The 21,078-nt window shown below is 35.0% G+C and overlaps 1 protein-coding gene across 2 annotated transcripts in view; it reads right to left on the reverse strand.

Annotated features, from left to right (window-relative positions):
- The window catches only part of LSAMP (limbic system associated membrane protein), a 673,527-nt gene that overhangs the window by 580,670 nt on the left and 71,779 nt on the right, over nucleotides 1-21,078 (reverse strand). The window lies entirely within an intron of this gene.

Here is a 21,078-nt window from a genome sequence, read left to right on the forward strand (position 1 = left end):
AAGGGTTAATTTTATCTTTTTTTTTTTTTCTTTTTGAGACAGAGTCTCACTCTGCTCGCCAAGCTGGAGTGCAGTGGCACCATCTCAGCTCACTGCAAACCTCTGTGTCCCAGGCTCAAGCAATCCTCCAACCTCAGCATCCCCAGTAGTTGAGACCACAGATGTGCACCACAGCTGGCTAATTTTTGTATTTTGGGTAGAGACTGGGTTTCACCATGTTGTCCAGGCTGGTCTCAAACTCCTGAACTCAAGCAATCTGCCTGTCTTGGCCTCCCAAAGTGTGGAAATTACAGGCGTGAGCCACCATGCATTACAGACTTTTAGAAATGAAACAGTTGCTAGTGATCCCTGTCTAACACCCTCATTTTTTCAGAACATGATACTGAGTATCAGAGGGGCTGTATGTGTCCACACATGTCACATAGATATTTCAGGCAGGCCTGAAAATTTATTCATTCAACAAACATTCATTAAGTACCTATTATGTGTCAGTTTTGTTTCTACACATATCCTAGAGCAGTGGTCTTCTTGAACATATCAAGAGTCTCCTTCTCTCACTCACCACCTTTGAATCCATAGGTTCATTTGTCCATCAGAGTAAGATTAAATAGCATAACTCATCCCTCTACCCCTAAAATCAGTTTCTGAACTTAATAAATAAAATGATAAAATGATGTATTTATGTAATTTTGAAAAATATACAAATGATACTCGGTTTAGGATAAAACACTAATACAGAAAACCAACTTTCCACAAATGTAGGGCAAACCCAGAGTGTTGCTGGAACAATATACAGCAAGTACATTTTCTAAACTTGCTTATGGCTATACTTTGAGCATTAAAGTGCTGATACTTTTATACTTAAATAAAAACAAAGTGATAATAATAACAATCCTTCCTTCTATTCACTCTTTATGACAGGAGCTTTGATGGTGAGGGCCAATATTTTGCTTGTGCATACAGAACTTGCTTCTTCTTCCCTATGCTAACTCTTAACTTGAAGAAGTATTTTCATGGTTAGTAGGTCAGTCAAATAACTGCTTCAGAAAACAAATATTGGCTCTCTCCAGACTTACAGGCAAATTAATTTTGGTTTCATTTAACACGGTCAGGCAGCAACTTAATGTGTGTATAGACAATTGATAGTAACTGTGGTTGAAGGATTTGATAACTTATATCTGATATAAACTTCCTCGTGCTCTCTTTCTTGTACTAGCTAGTTCAGTCACTGTCTCTCCTCCAACCCACTCCATTTTCTTTTAAAATATTTAGCTGTATTTGTTTCCATGGAATTCAGGAATCTCTATTTTAGAATAACTCATAAACTGGATTTTATGAGGCAGAAATTGTAGGTAATGTGACAGTAAAATAAAAAGGTAAGCACAGGGAAAACCAAGAGAATGGGAACATAGCTCCATGGTATATCCACACTAGAACTCAAGAAACCCGCAGCCAACTTCAGCTCATCTTTTGCTTTTATTTATAATCTTATCAATCAGAAATTGAAATATTATATTTTGAAATGAAAGAATATGGCATGGTAGAAAAATGTCAAATGAGAAAAGGGAAGAGGGACAAGGAAAGACAGACATAAAAAGAGAATGAGATGAAAAATACTACTGTCCATCAGTTAGCCAATATTTTTTAACAAGTAGATTTTGAAGCATCGATGTGGGAAAAATGAAAAATCAAAATCTGGGGTATGTAGAGTGACTATACATCTCTGCTTTCCAGGAAAGGTCTCAGTGTATATCTGGTACTCCAGAACAATTATCGGTAGCAATCCTTCCACTCTCAAAGTTTCACAATTTGATCCATAAACTATACAGTCACCCTAAGGATAGAAATTATTCACGATAGGTTGGCAATTTTACAATTGAATAAATTTGGTCTCATTTCTCATTCATGGCCTGTTTGTAATATAGACCCCTTTGCCAAAGGATCATATTCCATTCATGCCTGGGTACAATGAATTTGATCCAGGTCAGAATAAACTCAGCTATAATTGCGTTCTTGAAAACCTCTCATATGGCAGACTAAGTGAATAACCAACCCATATCAAAACATCAACAGCCCAAGTGTATCTGGCATTATGATTTCACTGTCATGCATTTACCTTCCTTTTTCTTTAACAAAGCACCTGACATTCAAGGTTTGTTTCATCCTGTCCTATGAGAAGGAAGGGGAAGTGGTGGTTAGAAACAGCCTCATTGCTAGGAATAGGCATTTTTTAAACCCCTGTAACCTTAATAGTAATTTAGAGGCCATGGCTGTGTAACCACCAGAAATTAGCCTTCATTTCCATTTCACCGAAAGCATTTGTGACATTTTTTACCTGTAAAGCAATATATCCAAACTAGTATTAATTCCCAACCACAGAATTAATCCTCACTAGAAGTTGTGTTCAAAACATCTTTTCTTTTAACCTATTACTTCTCCAAAATTTTAAAATATAATAAAATAAGATGAAAATATCAAAAATGTCCTGAAGAGGATAAAGGGAAACAAACACTTTTATTTATTATTGGTGATGCTCTTATTTATAGTTGGTGACAAAATTAATTTTCAGAAATTACCTGGCTAAAGCTATTACACTGAAAATATGCATTATGTTTGACAAGTCAATCCTACTTTTGTAATCTGTATAATTTTTAGGAAAGCAGTCTCTTAGTTCAGACTCCTGGAATTTCAATCTTGGTTTAGCTTCTTGGCAGACCTGTGACACTGGGCAAGTTACTTAAACTCCCAGTGCCTCAATTCCCTCAGTTGTATTCCACTGAATGTGGATAATATCTGTATCTAATGAATAGAACTATTGCAAAAATTAAATGAGTTAGTGGACGTAAAGTGTTTAGAAAAGTTCTGCACTAAAAGTAATCAAAACAGCTATTATTATTATGCTTTAGAAATAAAAGCACCAGCACATAAGGATAATATTGAAAGTGTATTATATTGTTTCTCAATTTATAAAATGAAAACAACTGGGTATCCATCAATATTAGAATAAAGTAAGATGTGAAGTGCATACTGTGGAATATTATGTATCTCAAAATTTAGAAAATATACTATATATGTGTCTATTCTTCTTGCTGGATTTTTTTAGTATGAGAAGCAAACTGTACAGTTTTTTACTTAGTATCATCACACTTTAAATTAAAAAAAAAAAAAACAGAATAATGACCTTCCCCCAAAAAAACTGCACAGACACACACACTCATACATACACACACACACACACACACACACACACACACACACACACACACATATTTCTTCATAATTTCTTAGCATTTACTGTCAGGCACTGTTACAGCATTGGGTTGTAGCAGTAAACAAAACAGACACAAATATTGGCCCTCACAAAACATACTCTAAGGTGTGAGGACTCTCTCTCACACAAATAAATGAATAAATAAAATATATATTATATCTGGTGTTAAGTGTTGTAGGAAAAAATAAAGCAATGTAGTCACACGCATGGGATTTCCAATGAGGCTACAATGGTTAGGGGGATACTAACTCCAAACAGGGTGGTGAAGAAAAGTCTCTCTGGGGAAATAAAAAAGAATTCTTTTCAGGATTGGGCAGAATCCTGAAAGAGATGAAGAGGTGAAGTATATTTACGTGTTTTCTGAACAAGTGCATGTATTTGTATATTTTGTGTGAATATGGAAGGAAAATATATGAAAGTATACCAAATTGTTGAATGTATTACATTTAATTACTTCAGGGAGGCTACATGTTGGGGAGGTAAAGCTGGAAGAGGTTGTAACTGTCTTCTTTATACATTTTTATTAGTACGTATGTTACTTTGGGTATTAAAATAATTAAGAAGATTAGAGCTAATAAATAAAAGAGTAAGTGGAGGATGGAAATGAGCCCAAGAATCAGAAGAATTAATTTCCAGTCACAGCACATAGTAGGTGCTAAATATATGCCGGTCTAAGTAAAATTTGACTATATTCTTTCACCATTTAAATATTCTGCAGATAAGGCAATGAGGCCTGCAGAGGTACAACTATTGATTAAGGACACACAAATACTAATTGCTGACAGTATGTACCCCGTACAACCGTCCTCCTTTATCTGTGGCTTCACTTTCCATGATTTCTGTTACTCTCAGCTGCAGTTCGAAAATATTAAATGGAAAATTATAGAAATAAGCAATTCATAAGTTTCAAATTGCACTGCATTCCGAGTATGGTGATGAAACCTCAGATCAGTCTTGTTCCGCCCTGCCTGGGACGTAAATTATCACTTTGTCCAGCTCATCCATGCACTAGTCACTTAGTAGCCATTTCGGTTATCAGATCAACTATCATGGTATCACAGTGCTTACGTCAAGGAACCCTTTTTTTACTTAATAATGGCCCCAAAGCACATAAGTAGCGATGCTAGCAATTTGAACATGCCAAAGAGAAACCATAAAGTGTTTCCTTAACATGAAAAGGTAAAAGTTCTTTACTTAACAAGAGAAGAAAAAAAATTGTATGCTGAGGTTCCTAAGGTCTACAGTAAGGACAAATCTTCTATCCATGAACTTGTGAAGGATAAAAGAAATCCGTGGTGGTTTTGCTGTCACTTTAAACTGTAAAAGTTATGAGGTGCCACAGTGCATGGTAAGTGCTTGGTTAAGATGGAAAAGGCACTAAATTTGTGGATTTGGGACCATCCTTGGTTTCAGGCATCACTGAGGGTCTTGAACCATTTCTTCCACAGAGAAGGAGGGATGACTATACCCATTTTTGCCAGGATATTTGCCTTTATAACATCCTCAGTACTTTTTGTAAAGAAGCTTTTTTTTTTTTTTTTTTTTTTTCAGCCCTGACAGTTTCAATAAACAGCCTGAGAGTTTATTGAAAAAGTTTGCATAAAGGAGGAGGGATTCAAAAGTTTGGATTTGGGGGAGTAGAACTGAAGAAAGAGCTGCACTGCTGAGAGTGAAGGCAGTGTACCTGCTGTGTCCTACAAACAATACCATTGATTAGTTTAAATTTCTCTTTGTTTATGTCCCACACCCTACCTTCCAGTGGAGATGCCATTAAACAGGAAAATGATCAAAAGCTAGACATCTGAAGGGAGAAGATACAGAATGAGGACACCTCAGCAGCATCAGTCTCTGAGTAACAGAGAAGTAGCTTTGGAACCTGACAGGGGAATAGCAGGAGAGTTCACCATGGCTATGTTGGAAACGGATTCTAAAGACTTTTCCAGAGTCAGCAGCATATTCACATATGTACCCATACGTTCTGAGCTCTCACATTACATGTAATTATGTTCCTTGTCAACTGAATACAGTAAGAGTTCATCAGCCTGGACTAAACAGCCTCTTCCCAATAATTATAAGAATACTCCACTAGAAACTACAGAATGGATGGCAGTGATGAACTAAATGAATAGAAACATAGCCCTAGAAACTGTTGTCTGTTTATCTGGATTGCACCTGAAATGTGAAAGATGCTTTTGCAATCCAATATCATTACCTTCAAACTAGCTGGCTTACACGTAATGTGAATAAATACATTTGGAGGTCTGGAAATCTTCAAGGAAGTTCAAAGAAATGTTCAACTAGAAACCAAACCAAAGTATATCTCATTGCTTCTCAGGGACAAATATCAACTAACTCCTTATTTCAATGTATTAATATGCCCAGCATGTGGATATATATCATCCTCTTTCAGGAAACGAAGTGTGTAAAATAGCACTTCGAGTATCAGAGGAAATTGTAGTTAACCCTTCAAACCTTGTGTCACGCTTCTTCACCAGCTCCACAGTTTGGTTAAAAGGTTCATTAGACTTCACCATATGTACAGGCAGTGGAGGGAGATAGCAACTCTAGGTATTTGGGCAGAAAGTTCCACTTCTTATAAAATTTTTCCATGACTTCTCTGACGTTTCCAACACGAGGGTAGTCAACACAAAGGGATCCTTTAAAATCCACACATCACTCCACGAATACCTGATTATCACTGATGTGGAATTAGTTTAGCATGGCAGCTAGTGGAGAGCAAAGTTCTAAAGTACATACAATGAAATAGTTGGGTTGAAGAAAAAGACAAAGAGACAGATCCAGAGGATGGGATCTTGCCATTCAACCCTAACTTACATGAGCTCTAAGGGACCTCATATTGGTGAGTAGTGCAAAGAGAAACTGAAGGCAGCAAGAGAAGTCACAAGTAGAGACAGAAGAACTCAGGAAAGACAAGCCAATCTCATTTACTTTATAGTGTCAGCTAGGGACAAAACTGAGTCTAATGATGGGTCATTAAATACATCCCCTTTGAAGTTTTGTGCTCTAATATGGAAATAGTCTCTGTTAGATACACAGTAATAGTTCTTTTACCTAGTCTCTCCAGAGAATGTGATGTACCTCAAAGTAAAACATTCAAATAACTGAAAAAGTCATCTCTTTAATCTTAAAATCATGCTTTTGTTTTAACAGTTTTTCTTGTAACTAATAATAAAATATATCAATCACTTTCTTTAATTCATATGTATTCCACTTCAACAAGCACTTGCTGCAATGTATAATAATGACTTTTTTGGGATGTCTTGAATATTTATATAGGGTTATTTGCCTCAAAGTGAAAAGGTTCAAATACTTGTCCTAAGTTTATAGCTGTATAGTTTCTTCCCTGTGTCATTGGTTGTCTGAACAAAGAGATGCTTGCTTCCTTTTGTAAAATGTAGAATTTCATACCTAACTTCATTAAGATTCTAAATACAGGTCAGCTTCCTCTACAACTCATTCAGTTGGGCTCTGTGCCCTTAGAGTTGGGCTCTGTACCTTTAAAGTTTTCTCACTTGTTCTTGTGTTCAAAGACATGTTCTGGATGGTAGTGATTATCCAGAATCTGACCTCTGGATAATCAGGGTGGTATGCTTAAACAAAAACATTAGGTTCATGAGACAGAGATACAGCTGCAGGCAAACCAAGAGGAAATGAGGGTTAACAATACTGCATGCCTAGAAATATGATGAAGTTATTAAAAGGGTTAGGTGACCTAACTGGGAAAATTTAGACAAAGATAAATTTTATTCATCTACTCTTTTAGTGAATTTCTAAAAGTGATCAATTAACTCTGGCTAGTTCTGCACAAGAGTTATAGTTGGAACCCTATAATTATAGTACTTGATAATATTTAATCTAACACTTTATTATAAACTGCCTCGGTATTGTTATTTAATTACTTCATATGCAAAAGTTACATTTTTTAAAAGGACCATACACTTCTTGAACACAGAGATCCTGTCTTCCCACCTAATCTGGGTTCCTCTACCTCCTCCTACCAAGATAATCCAGTACGTGCGGAGTACACTCCATAATTCTGTACTGAATTGAATTGTTAGACATGAATCTTTAAAATTAGGATAGTATAAACCTCTTTCCAGAACTATCTAGACCAGTGAAAATACAAAAAATGGGGGAGAGAAGAAGCAAAGAGTATAGGTATATTATGTAATAAAATCAAGCAATTCATTTTCCATCCCATATTTTAATATAATGAAATGCAATTATTTTATAATTTCCACTGAAAGTTTACATATATGAGCACGTTCACATGAACACTGGATTATAAATTATTAACCGACTTCAGGAAATAGTCGTTTGTATCTATTAAGTTAATGATTCAATTAAAATAAAGTTCATAAAAATCATTGTAGGAGAGCTTCTAAGATTTCCCAATTGCCTATCAATTCAATGGTTTTGTAAAAAATTTTATTCTGAACTTGACCGCTATGAGCATTACTAATAAAGTCTGACTGAAGACAGTATTACCAGGATCTACTAAAACCCTTCCCACATTTTCCTTTTCACCGTTGAAGCTGGAGTCACTTAATGCCAACATAAACTTTTAATTCTGATCAGGGGATATTTAAAAAGCTGTTAGCTAACAGAATAGTTGGTCTTGATTAACCTTCATACCCAGATCTGAAATTAACTGATTGTCCTGTCTTTTTCAGTGTTCCAGCCATATACCCTTGGTTCTTTCCAAGACATCCCTGAATCAAAAGCCAAAGCAGGTATTCCCAAGGTCAGATACTTCTATGCAAATTCCACACCTTGTTGATGCTACATGCCTCTTCATGTGTACTGCTATTTATAACCACCTTGTTACAAACACCTTAGTTCAGGCCTAGTCATTTCAGCCTTCACTGTCTCTATCACTATCGGAGACATGGCTCTGGCAATTACCAAAACACTGTTGTGAGTTAGTCTTTGTTGAATTTACAGAATCATAGTCCCAGTTTCTTTCCTTTGGCAATGAAGAAGTTTAAGTATTTCCTCATAGCTAGAAACACACAATTATAAAGTTTTATAGCTCACAGGGATTAAGGAGATCCTTCAAGTTTAAAGCTGACTTGGGCATTGCATGCAAATGCAATGTTTTATGGTAGGTTGCCTTAGAGTCTGCCAGAGGAAAGACTAAACATATATGCATTCTCAAAAGAAAGTAATAGGACCAGGATAGACACTGGGGCATCATCAATGGTTTTGTACTTCCAGAGGGAAATACAGAGAAAGTAATCAAAGACTTTAAAACTACATAGAAAGCTCTCTCTCTCTCTAGTTGTATATGTGTATGTTTGTGTGTGTGTGCGTGCATGTGTGTAACTTTTTCTTGAGGAACAGGGAATTTAGAAGACTGAGATGAACACAACATGTATATCTAAATGGCATGACTGATTCTCCAGCATTCCATTATAGACGCTGTTTGTTTATCACATAATAATATATAACTGGCTTTGACAGTGATTCAAATAAGTAGCTCATTGTATTAGCTATTGATTCTGTAAAATAAAATCCATGACATAAAATTAACTTGTTCTTTATCATATATATACATATATATATTTATCTATTTATGTGTTTTTCACATGTATATGTGCATAAATATTCTGAGTTTTAAGATTTGAGTAATATCTGCAGTAAAGAATAAAACAGCAAGCAAATTTATACAGTCTGCTTCACATTTTCAAGATAATTCTTTTCTTAAAAAATAAGCATGCCTGCTGATTGGGAAATACTGTATAAAAATATCTCATTTATTTGACAAAGGTGCAAAGAACATACATTGGGAAAAAGACAATCTCTTCAATAAATGGCCCTCAGAAAACTGGATATCCATATATAGAAGAATGAGACTCGACCCCTGTCTCTCACCATATACAAAAATCAAAATCAGATGGGTTACAGATTTAAATGTGAGACCTGAAACTATGAAATTACTAAAAGAAAACATTGGGTAAACTCTCCACAACATTGGTTTGGGCAAAAATTTCTTGAGTAATACTCCAAAAGCACAGGCAACTAAAGCAAAAATAGATAAATAGATCACATTAAGTGCAAAGGCTTCTGCATAGCAAAGGAAACAATCTGCAAAATGAAGTGACAATCCACAGAAATGGAGGAAAATATTTGCAAACTATCCATCTGATAAGAGATTATAACCAGAATATACAAGGAGCTCAAATAACTCTACAGGAAAAAATCTAATAATAATGGGCCAAAGATCTGAATGGACGTTTCTCAAAAGAAAACACACAAATAGCAGACAAGTATATAAAAAGGTGTTCAATATCATTAATCATGAGGAAAAATGCAAATCAAAACTATAATGAGACATCTTTTCATCCCAGTTAAATTGGCTTTTATCCAAAACATAGGCAATGCAAATTCTGGCAAGGATATGGATAAATGGGAACCATGATAGACTGTTGGTGAGAATGTAAATTAGTACGGCCACTATACAGAATAGTTTGGAGGGTCCTCAAAAAACTAAAACTAGAATTACCATATGATCAAGCAATCCCACTGCTAGCTATATACCCAAAATAAAGGAAATTGATGTTTCATAGAAGAGATAACTGCATTTCAATGTTTATTACAGCACTATACACAATAGTCAAGATTTGGAAGCAACCTATGTGTCTATCAACAGACAAGTAGATGAAGAAAATGTACATATTATATACAATGGAGTACACTGCAGTCATAAATAAAGAAATCCTGTCTTTGTAACAACATGGATGGAACTGAAAGACATTATGTTAAGTGAAGTAAGCCAGGCACAGAAAGAAAAACTTCACATGTTCTCACTCATTTGTGGGAACTAAAAATTAAAACAATTGAACTCATGGAGATGGAGAATACAATGATGGTTACCAGAGGTTTGGAAGAATAGAGGTGGTGGGAGTGGGCGGTGGGAAATGGTGATGGTTAATAGGTACAAAAATATAGTTATATATGATGAATAAGACCTAGTATTTGATAGCTCAACAGGGTAATTAGTTAGCAGTAATCTAGTGTACATTTTAGAATAACTGAGAGAGTACAATTGGAATGTTTGTAACACAAAGAAATGATGAATGCTTAAGGTGATAGAAAACACATTTTCCAAATGTAAAAACACATGTCCAAAGCATGTACAGATGACACCTATAGGTTTAAACACCAATTAAATAATATAATTTAAAACCTTGCACATGGTAACTAAATTATTCCCAGAATACTGGGTATAGAGGATTGCAAAATATTATTTATCCAGTATATTTTAAGACAATAAAAAAGTTCATATACGGGGTACACTCCTCAAAGAGATGGTCTAACATGCAAATTGAAAAATTTATTTTGAGACACATTTTCTATATATGCTGCATAGGTTCTAGGTAAGGTTTACAACCATTGAGCCCAATTATCTTGTTCCAAAGCTAATATAAGTAAATAATAAATAAACCCTAAAAGGAAGACTCTAAAAAGAATTTACATCAGTTCACTCTTCATTGAAAGTAACAGAAAATCTCCCCTGGAGCTTACACAAGGGAAAACAATAAAACTGACTTGTTTTTGCAAACAAAGTAAAACACAGAATTAAAAATAAAATAAAATAAAATAAAAAAATTAAAAAAAGAGGTTTAACACCTAGGTCTTAGGAAAGTAAAACAGCAGGAAACTTTAGGAAACTTGGAGGCAGAAATTCATGAAGAATCTCCTTGGGTTTCTTCCTTATGATACATGAGTTCCAATTACTCTCTATCCTTGCATGAGAGTGCTTCATACTCAAACTGCTAGGAAAGTATTGTTTAGTCTAATCACCTGAATCTAGATAGAGAATGCTTCATGGTTGACAGGCAGAACAGCACCAGGTAGAACATAGGAGTGTCTGTTCCCCAAAGAAAAAGTTAATTGCTTTTACTGGAAGGAGGGAAAAGAATTCTAGCAGGCTAAAACACTACAGCCCTCTTAGAAGGCAACACAAGAATTTATTCTTCATTTTTCCCTCAACATAGGTGTTTGCTGGACTTCAGTAGTAATCGAGTAATATATGGTATATAGTAATATAGTGTGAGGATATATGGATATAGGGGAGCTGCTGGATGACAATAGTCTAGATGCCTTGGGAACATTGCATCTGAGGTTACTGACCTCAGAGGCAAATGCATACAAAAAGGAATGGCATAGAAGCATAAATCCCTCCCCACACTTGGAAGGAGGAAAAGCTTTGTTATGCAAAGTTACATCTGATAGCAATTTTTTTAAAAAAATGAAAGCCTGTTAAATATACTCATTACTAGAGCTTAATAATAAAATCCACCGATCTAAATGCTTTTTTCACTTTAATATGATTGATTTATTAGATAAAAGACATTCTGTCTCTTTATGCATACCTGTTTCTACACAGAAATGCTGACTGAATCATTTGCACTATAAAGCACAAAAATGTGAGTCATTCAAATATCATATCTTAATGAAAGGTGTTACTGGTTTTAATAAAATATTTAAAATAGTAATATGTACAAATAGAAAGCTAAAAATTGTTAATAGAACAAACATGTATTTGGTAATTATTCTCCATCAAAAAGTATTTTTGGAATAATATTGAGTATAAAGAAATAAATAGTTATTTCCAGTGACAAACTTTGGATTACATTTAAATGTCTGCCTATTTGCCTTTGATATCTTTACCATGTATAAAATCTATGGGTTATTTTTGTTATACTAAACTACACTAAACCTAGTTTCAGTGAAAGAAAAGTTCGCTTGATTTGACCTTTCTAAATGTCGTTACTATAAAATATTACGTTTAAAATTATATATTAAACTTACTGAGAACAGAGTCTATGATACATACTACTTTTTGGTTGAGTCTTTTCTAAGATAAAATACATTTGTTCTCTGTGTATAATATATTTTTAATGAATTAATCAGTCCATCAATCAATAAGAAAATATTTTCCCTTGAGTTAGCAGGTAGTGAAAGAATATAAGTTTTGTATGTGATACCAACTCAAAAGTGTTCAAATAAGATCAAGAACCTGAATATTTTCAAATGGTGATGATAAAAAATGCATAGGCTTGGCCTCTCTCCAACAAAGCACTATGGAATCATATCCAGACCAACCATAGTCATCTTGGTAAAACCGACTGGATGTCAGAAATGTAGCTGGTTCCAAAGTGTAAAGGTTGCATAGCCTATGCATTAAGTAGCTTTTTAGGAAACTTGACTCACATTATCCTGGACAACAAGCTGCAGTTTAATTAGAGTAAACTTTTTATTTTTATTTTATTTTAAAGTTCAGGGGTACAGGTGTAGGATGTACACGTTTGTTACATAGGTAAGCATGTGCCATGGTGGTTTGCTACACAGATCTTTGACAAACCTGACAAAAATAAGCAATGGAGAAAGGAGTCTGTATTTAATAAATGGTGCTGGGAGAACTGTACCATTTTCTAGCCATATGCAGAAAATTGAAACTGGGCCCCTTCCTTAAACCATGTTCAAAAATCAACCCAAGATGGATTAAAGACTAAAATATGAAACTCAAAACTATAAAAACCCTGTGAGAAAATCTAGGCAATAACATTCAAGAGATAGGCACAGGCAAAAATTTCATGATGAAGACGACAAAAGCAATTGCCACAAAAGCAAAAATTGACAAATGGGATCTAATTAAACTAAAGAGCTTCTGCACAGCAAAAGAAACTACCATCAAAATGAACAAATAACCTACAGAATGAGAGAAAATTTTTGCAATCTATCCATCTCACAAAGGTCTAATATCCAGAGTCTACAAGGAACATAAACAAACTTATAAGAAAAAAAATTATCATGCAAAAGTGGGAAAAGGACATAAACAGACACTTCTCAAAAGAAAACATACATACAGCCCCCACATAGGAAGTAACTTTTTCTTTGTTTCCCTACCAAACTGAGCAAGGAGAGACTGGATTGCCTAAAGCCAATATAGGAGTCAACATATGACTTCTGTCAAAAAGTATCTCTTTTTAAGACTAATCAACTTTTCATGAAAATGAAGGCCAAGACTGATAGGCAGTGAGAATCAGTATATTTTTTCCAAGCATAGATATAGTCTTTTGACACTGATTACTTTCAATGACCATCCATACTTAGCTGCACAAAGAACTATCACTCAGGGTCCTCCCCATAGATATATTTACATAAGTGAAGAAAAGGTTGCAATGACCATGGAGGAAAACGTCTAAGGATTAAAGAAGTCCTAGCATGTGGTCCCCAAGAAGGTATGGAGGAAGTGCCTCAGAAGTAATGCATTTTTATTCATTTATTTAGTAGCTGGTTTGTACTAGGGGCTGGGAATTCACATATGATTGATAAACTCTGTGCTCTTAAGGGTCATCATCCTCTCTGCTTTACTACAATGAAAGTGGCCAGGATTAAGGAATGATTCTAGGTACAAAAGCCAAGGCCTACTGATTTGGACATTTCATGATATTTTCTTTGTCTTCCTTATCAATGACACACATGCCCTCCCATCCCACATTATCTTCCTGAGCCACCGCATTGCCTAGCCCTTCACAAAATATGGATGGTAGGGAAGGGTGGATCTATGTGATTTGCCAGACTTCAGGAGTAAGACAGCTGGCATATCTAAAACCTGTAACAATTACTTGTATTATTTCTACACCTTACCCAAACACTTCTAATTGGCATATTAGACTTGACCAAACAGATTAACAACCCATTCAATAACAATTGATCAGATTAATGCTAAGATAATTGGATCATTTCATTAGAAGAGTCATAGGAATAGAGAGAGACCAATAAGATCCTAGACTTCTTGAATATTAGCATTACACGAAAGAAATCACACCCAGCAACATTTTTAAATTAGTGTCAGTGTTCTGTTGCTTAAACTAAGTCATAAAATATGTATATGCTAAATACTTAGTAAAAGGTAAAAAGAGAAATTAGGAAGTCATCCACTACTAAGGCAGTAGAATATAAATAAATCCCACTTGAATCACAAGTTTGTATATCCTTTTTATTTCTTCTGTAATTTATCAGATGTACCTCTCTCACCACCTGTGTTTCTCTATCTCTAAACGAGTAGAGAATGTTGCTTTCTTGTCTTTACATTTATTGTTTTTCTTTTTTTTTTTTTTTTTTTTTTTTTTTTTTTGTCTTTTTTTCAGATAGAGCTTAGCTCTTGTTGTCCGTGCTGGAGTGCAGTGGTGCAATCTCAGTTCACTGCAACATCTGCCTCTTGGGTTCAAGTGATTCTCCTGCCTCAGGCTCCTGAATAGCTGGGATTACAGGTGTTGTCTGCCACCACGCCCGGCTAATTTTTTGTATTTTTCGTAGGGATGGGGGTTTCACCATATTGGCCAGGCTGGTCTCGAACTCTTGACCTCAGGTGATCCATCCGCCTCAGCCTCCCAAAGTGCTGGGATTACAGCCTAGAGCCACCATGCCCCCTGGCCCGTTTTTCTTCCTTTCTTTTTTAAAAAAAAACTTTACAAGAAATCCACTGCTTACAAACAGGACTAATGACACAACTGCTTCTCTTGTATTTGCTTGCATGCACATTCCTTTCAGGTGGAATGACTGTGGCTCTGCGCCATCTCGAAATCTACTGGTCTCCAAGCACAAATGAACATTCTCTTAAACTAATGAAATGAGTGGCAGGCAGGTAAGTGGAAGCAAAATTGCTTGTGGTAAATGTGGGTGGGCGGAAAATATTAGCTGCTTGATAGGTTTTTTTAAAATGCTGTAATAATATTTCCTATGTAATTAACAGTGTGAGCAGAGCACCAGCAAAGGCTCAGAGGATGACCACAGAGTTCCAATGCAACTGTGCACAGAGGAGGCGGAGAATGCTCCCTACAGGTGAAAACTAGGCTAATACACAATGATTGAAGACTAAAGGTAACCTTGCACTCATAACTCCAAAAGATGCATTTGCCACAAGTGAGGCAGGAGTTATGTTTACTCTGCTGTAAGCCCCCAAAGCCACTTTTGTTAATATTTAGGTAGCTCACCTGTATCTCTGAAGATATATATATATACATATATATACACACACATATATGTGTATATATATATACAAAATTTATGTACAGAAAGAGTGAGTGGGAAGTTATTAATATCCATTGCTGACAGTGATTGTCAAGATTCTTAAAAAAGTAAAGGACCAATTGAAGATAAAATAATTTTAGATTTATGTAGTAAAATATTCACAAAGCTACATGAAGAGTCTTTGCTCAGAGAAGCCATGCTCTGAATCTACGTCATAAGCTTCCTCTTAAAAATGACTGGTTTCAACAAGCTGTTTCAGTCAAATAGGCTGGTTAATCCCCAAATTCAAAGGGAAAAACAATGTCTACATCATGTTGGCCTGTTTGATGGGATTCACCAGCTAGAAGTGTGAGATGAAAGAATAACTAGTGACCAAATGTTGTAATAAGATATGTTATAATAGAGATCATATGTCACTTAACAAAAAATCCATCCAGGGTTGTTTTTAAGTCTCCCCTTTTTAAACTTTTAGAACACAAGCAGCATTTTAAAAGATGGAATATAAACCTCATGGCTAAGAAGTTAGAATTTTACTTCACTGGAAAAGGAAGTTTATTTTTGATAAATGGAAATGAGATAACCAAACATTCTGGAATGGGTACAAGGTAATTTGTATTATTTGAAGCATATAGGTAGATTTTAAGGATAATTCAAGGACAAAGTTTAAGACCTACTATGCAGAAATTATAGAAGAAATAACTGTATTATGTTTATTGAAGGAAATTCACAGCTTTTCCATAAAGAAGAAAGCAAGAAAAAAAAAAAAAAAAAAGAGAAGATTGATCCTGTGATATGAAGGCTTCAGCTAGGGGTTATAAGGAATACAACAATAAATAAGACAGAGCTTCTGCCTACGAAGACCTTACAACCTACTGGTTGAGGCAGACAGATGCAGCAAATAGTTGTAATAGAAGGCTGAATGTGATACACATTGAGCAGTCAAGGGAAAAAATGTTATTTACAACACTGGCTGCAGTTTGAGCCACAATGATAGAAGTATTCATTCCAAGGACAGCATTGCTCTTACCTTCCAAAAAATATTTTTATGTAACTCTTCTGGCTGTGTCTCTTCTTCCTACTCTGGCAGGTCTATCAAAGAGAAGAGAGACCAAGAGATAGAAACATGAGCTTGCCCTCTAGCCACTCTAGAATGAATAAGTTTAGAGGAGGGCACAGAGATTTAAAGAAGAGGAGGAAGAGGAGGGTCACCGGAGAAACATGAAGTGGCTAAAAATAGAGGTGTTAGGGAAAGTAGAATGTTATTGACTGGAATTACGTCCCTCCCCAAAAATCCATACATTAACGTCTCAACTCCCGCCCCTCCCAAACCTTCCTCACCTCAGAATATAACCATACATGGAGCTAAGTTCTTTAATGAAGTAATTAGGTTAAATGAGGCCTTTAATGTGGGCCCCTAATCCAACATGACTGGTGTCTTTATAAGAATCAGAAGAGCCACCAGTGGGGCGCATTCACAGAGAAATGGCCACAGGATGAGGCAGCAAGAAGGCAGAAATTGCGAGCCAACAAGAGAGGCCTCAGAAGAATCCAACCCTGGTGCCACCTTCATTTTAAACTTCCAACAACCCCAGAACTGTGGGGAAAAAAAATTCTATTGTTTGTCTATGGTATTTTGTTGTGGCAACCCCAGCAAACTAATACATTGAACTAGTGATGTCAGGGTGAAAACAGAATATTAAAATGAGCAAAATGTACTGTTATTTATTTTTAGTCTGTGCTATAGTCTGTATCTGTTTATTATCACTGAGCTTTTAAAAATTCTGTGCGTACAACACTTGTAGTTACAGTGTTTTGGGGAAAAAAAGGGAAAAGATGTTTGAGGGGACATAAAATAGAAGACATCGGCTGTAAGGAAGGAGTCTATAAATATGTATTAAGAATTCAACAAGAACAAGAATTTAGTAAAGCTAAGAGAAGAATGGGAGGATTCTAGAAAGATGATGGAGAAGGAAGCACCAGAAATCTGTCTCTCCACCTAGGTAACAATTGTACTGGCAGAATCTGTCTGCTTAATTATTTTGGAAATCTAGAGTGTACTGAAGGCTTAGAAATTTCTGGGAAAGGCTTGAAGAGTAAATGGTGACTAATTTTGTCCAATTTCATCTATTAGGAGAGAAGTAGCTACCCTTCACCCAGCCCTCAGTGTCTTGGCAGGCAGTTATACACGTATTACCTAAGCAGCATGCACACATTTTGTGGGGAGTTGAAGGGAGGGTCAAAATGACCCTGCCATCCAAAATATCAGGGATCTATGCACTGATCACTGATTGCTGCTTGTGATCACAGAAGTGCAGACAAAGAGATGCCGTCCATGGTTGTTTCATGTCCCCCCACGGGTGCAAGCTGTAATAGAGAACAGAAATATAACAGGGAAAATCAACAAAACCAGAAGTCGGTTCTTCAAAAAGATCAACAACATTGACAAACTTTAGCTATGGATGGATGAAGAAAAAACAGAGAAAACTAAAATTATTGAAATCTGAAATAGAAGTGGGGACATCGCTGCTGATTCTACATAAATAAAAAAGATTATAAGAGAGTACTGAGAAAATTGTATACCAACAAATGGGATATTTCTAGAATCACAAAACCTACCAAAACTATGCCATAAATAAATAGAAAATCTGAATATATCTATAAGCAGTAAAGAGATTGGATCATAAATCAAAAATCTCTTGAAAACAACATCCCAGTAACTGATGGCTTCACTGGTGAATGCTATCAAACATTTAAAGAAGAATACTAATCCTTCTCAAACTTTTCCAAATATTTGAAGAGGAGGGAACACTCCCCTTACTTATTCATGAAGCTAGCATTACCGTGATATCAAAGCAGAAAAAGACACTGCAAGAAAAAACTACAGACCAATATCCCTTATGAACATTGATGCAAATATCCTTAACAAAATATTATAAAACCAAATTCAGCAGCATATGAAAGGATTATACACAATTACCAAATAGAATTTATTCCTGGAATAAAGGATGGTTTGAAACAAAAATTGATCAATGTAATATACCACATTAACAAAATAAAGAAGAAAAATACACATTATCATCCTAATTTTTGCATTTGTCAAAATTCAACATCCTTTTACAACAAAAACAATCAACATACTAGTATCAGAAGAAAAGTATCCCAACATAGGAAAAGCCATATATGAAAACCCATGGTGAACATCAAAATCAATGGTGAAAGACTGAAAACTTTTCCTCTCAGATCAAGAACAAGGCAAGGGTGTGTGCTTTCATCACTTCTATTCAACATAATACTAAGTCTCATCCACAGTGATTAGGCAAGAGAAATAAATTAAAGGTATCCAAATTGAACTGGAAAAAGCACATGTATCTTTCTTTGGAGATATATGATCTTCTCCATAGAATACTATAAAGATCACACACACACACACAAACCTGTTAAAAATAATAAATAATTTCAACAAAGTAGTACACAAAATCAACACACAACATTAGTTACATTTCTGTACACCAAAAATGAACAATCTGAAAAGAAAATTTTGAAAATAATCCAATTTATGACAGCATAAAAAACAACAAAATACTTAGGAATAAACTTAATAATAAGAAGAAACACTTGTACAATAAAAACTATAAAACATTGCTGAAAGAAATTAAAGAAGTTATAAGTAAATGGAAAGACATCCCATGTTTACAGATTGAAAGACAACATTATTAAGATATCAATACTACCCAAAGTGAACTACTAGTTCAATACAATCCCCATCAAAATCCCAATGGCATTTTTTGCAGGACTTCAAAACTTACTACATAGCTATAGTAATCAAAACAGTTTAGTACTAGCATAAAGACATATATATAGGCCAATGGAATAAAATAGAGAACCCCAAAATAAACCTTTGCCTGTATGATTAAATAATTTTTGACAAGAGTACCAAGACTATTCAATGGGGGAAAGGATGGTATTAACAAATGGTGCTGGGAAAACTGGATGTCGAAATTCAAATGAATGAAGTTGGATCCTTACCTAATACCATATACAAAAATTAACTCAAAATAAATAAAGGACCTAAATGTGAAATGTAAAACTGTAAAATTCTTAGAGAAAGACAGGGCAAATCACAACATTGGATGGCAATAATTTCTTGGATATGACACGAAAGGCACAGACAACAAAACAGCAGACAAAAAAGGCAAAAGTTGAACTTTATGAAAGTTTTTAAAAATTGCACTGAAAGACACTATCAACAGAGTAAAAAGGCAACACACAGAATGGTAGAAAATATTTGCAAATACTACCATAAAAAGAATATTCAGAATATTAACTGAATATTGCCCTTATTAAAAATTGGGCAAAAGACTTGAATAGACATTTCTCCGAAGAAGATACAGAAATGACTAATAAGCACAGGAAAAGATGCTCAACATCACTAATTATTAGGGAAAAGCAAATAAAAATATAATAGGTGCCATCTCACACTCATTATATAGCTGCTATTTAAAAAAAAAAAGAATATAACGTGTCTTAGTGAAGAAGCAAATAAATTAAAACAATTTTTCACTGGTGGTAGGAATGTAAAATGGTACAGACGTTGTGGAATACCAACACCTGTACCATTTTACACTCTTACCACCTGTTTGGTAATTCCTCAAAAAATTGAAAATACATTTACCATATCATCCAGCAATTTCACTTCTAAGTGTATTCAAAAAATTGAAAGCATAATCTAAAAATATATTTGTATACCCACATTAATAGCATTATTCACAACAGCTAAAACATGGAAGCAACCTAAAGGCCCAGTGACAGATAAATAAACAAAACATTTTTTATATATACACACACACACACACACACACACACACTACACACACACATACACACACACACAAAATAAAATATGATTCAACATTAAAAATAATACTGACATATGCTAGAACATGAATAAACCTTGAGGGCACTATGCTAATTGAAATAAGCCATTATTCCACTTATATGAGGTATATAGAGTACTCATAATCATAAGGATGGAAAGTAGCATGGTGGCTTCCAGGGACTGGAAAGAAGAAGAAATGGGGAGTTATTATCAAATGGGTAGAGGGCTCAGTTTTAGAAGATGAAAGAATTATGGAGATGATAGTAGTGATGGTTGCACAGCAATATAAATGCACTGAATACTACCAAACTGTACATTTAAATATGCCTAAGACAGTAAATTTTGTTACATGCATATTATAATTTTTTAAAAACTGCAAAAAAAGTTATGAGAAGTACCTAATTCCCCCAACTCTGCCAAGACCTACCAAAATGATGCCCTTGATATTTTTTGGAAATTTTGAAGAAGACTCTGAATGTCTTCAATTATATGGAATTGGAAATGAATAATTTTATCTGAATATTTAAGAAAACCAGATTCCAGTAGTGTGGGCAAATGGGAGGATCTGGATTCCCACACACTCTAAAGCAATAGTCTATAATCAATATTGAGGTTCATGAAGCTGTTGACTTTAGAGTTGGTTTCTCACATATCAAGGCAATGGAGAACATATTAGCTGAGTCGGCCAACATGATCAAAGACAGTATCGCAAACCTCTTAAGAATCCCAGAGTCCATTACAGAAAGCAAGTGAGAACACTCACATTTTATTATAATGACCTCTTCAGGGTCCTCCACGTAATGTACAGTTCAATGTTCCATCGCTAATATCTTATATGAAAGAAAACGCCATCCATATAGTGCTG

The sequence above is a fragment of the Rhinopithecus roxellana genome, chromosome 1 (genome assembly GCF_007565055.1).
Source record: "Rhinopithecus roxellana isolate Shanxi Qingling chromosome 1, ASM756505v1, whole genome shotgun sequence".
Classification (NCBI taxonomy): domain Eukaryota; kingdom Metazoa; phylum Chordata; class Mammalia; order Primates; family Cercopithecidae; genus Rhinopithecus; species Rhinopithecus roxellana.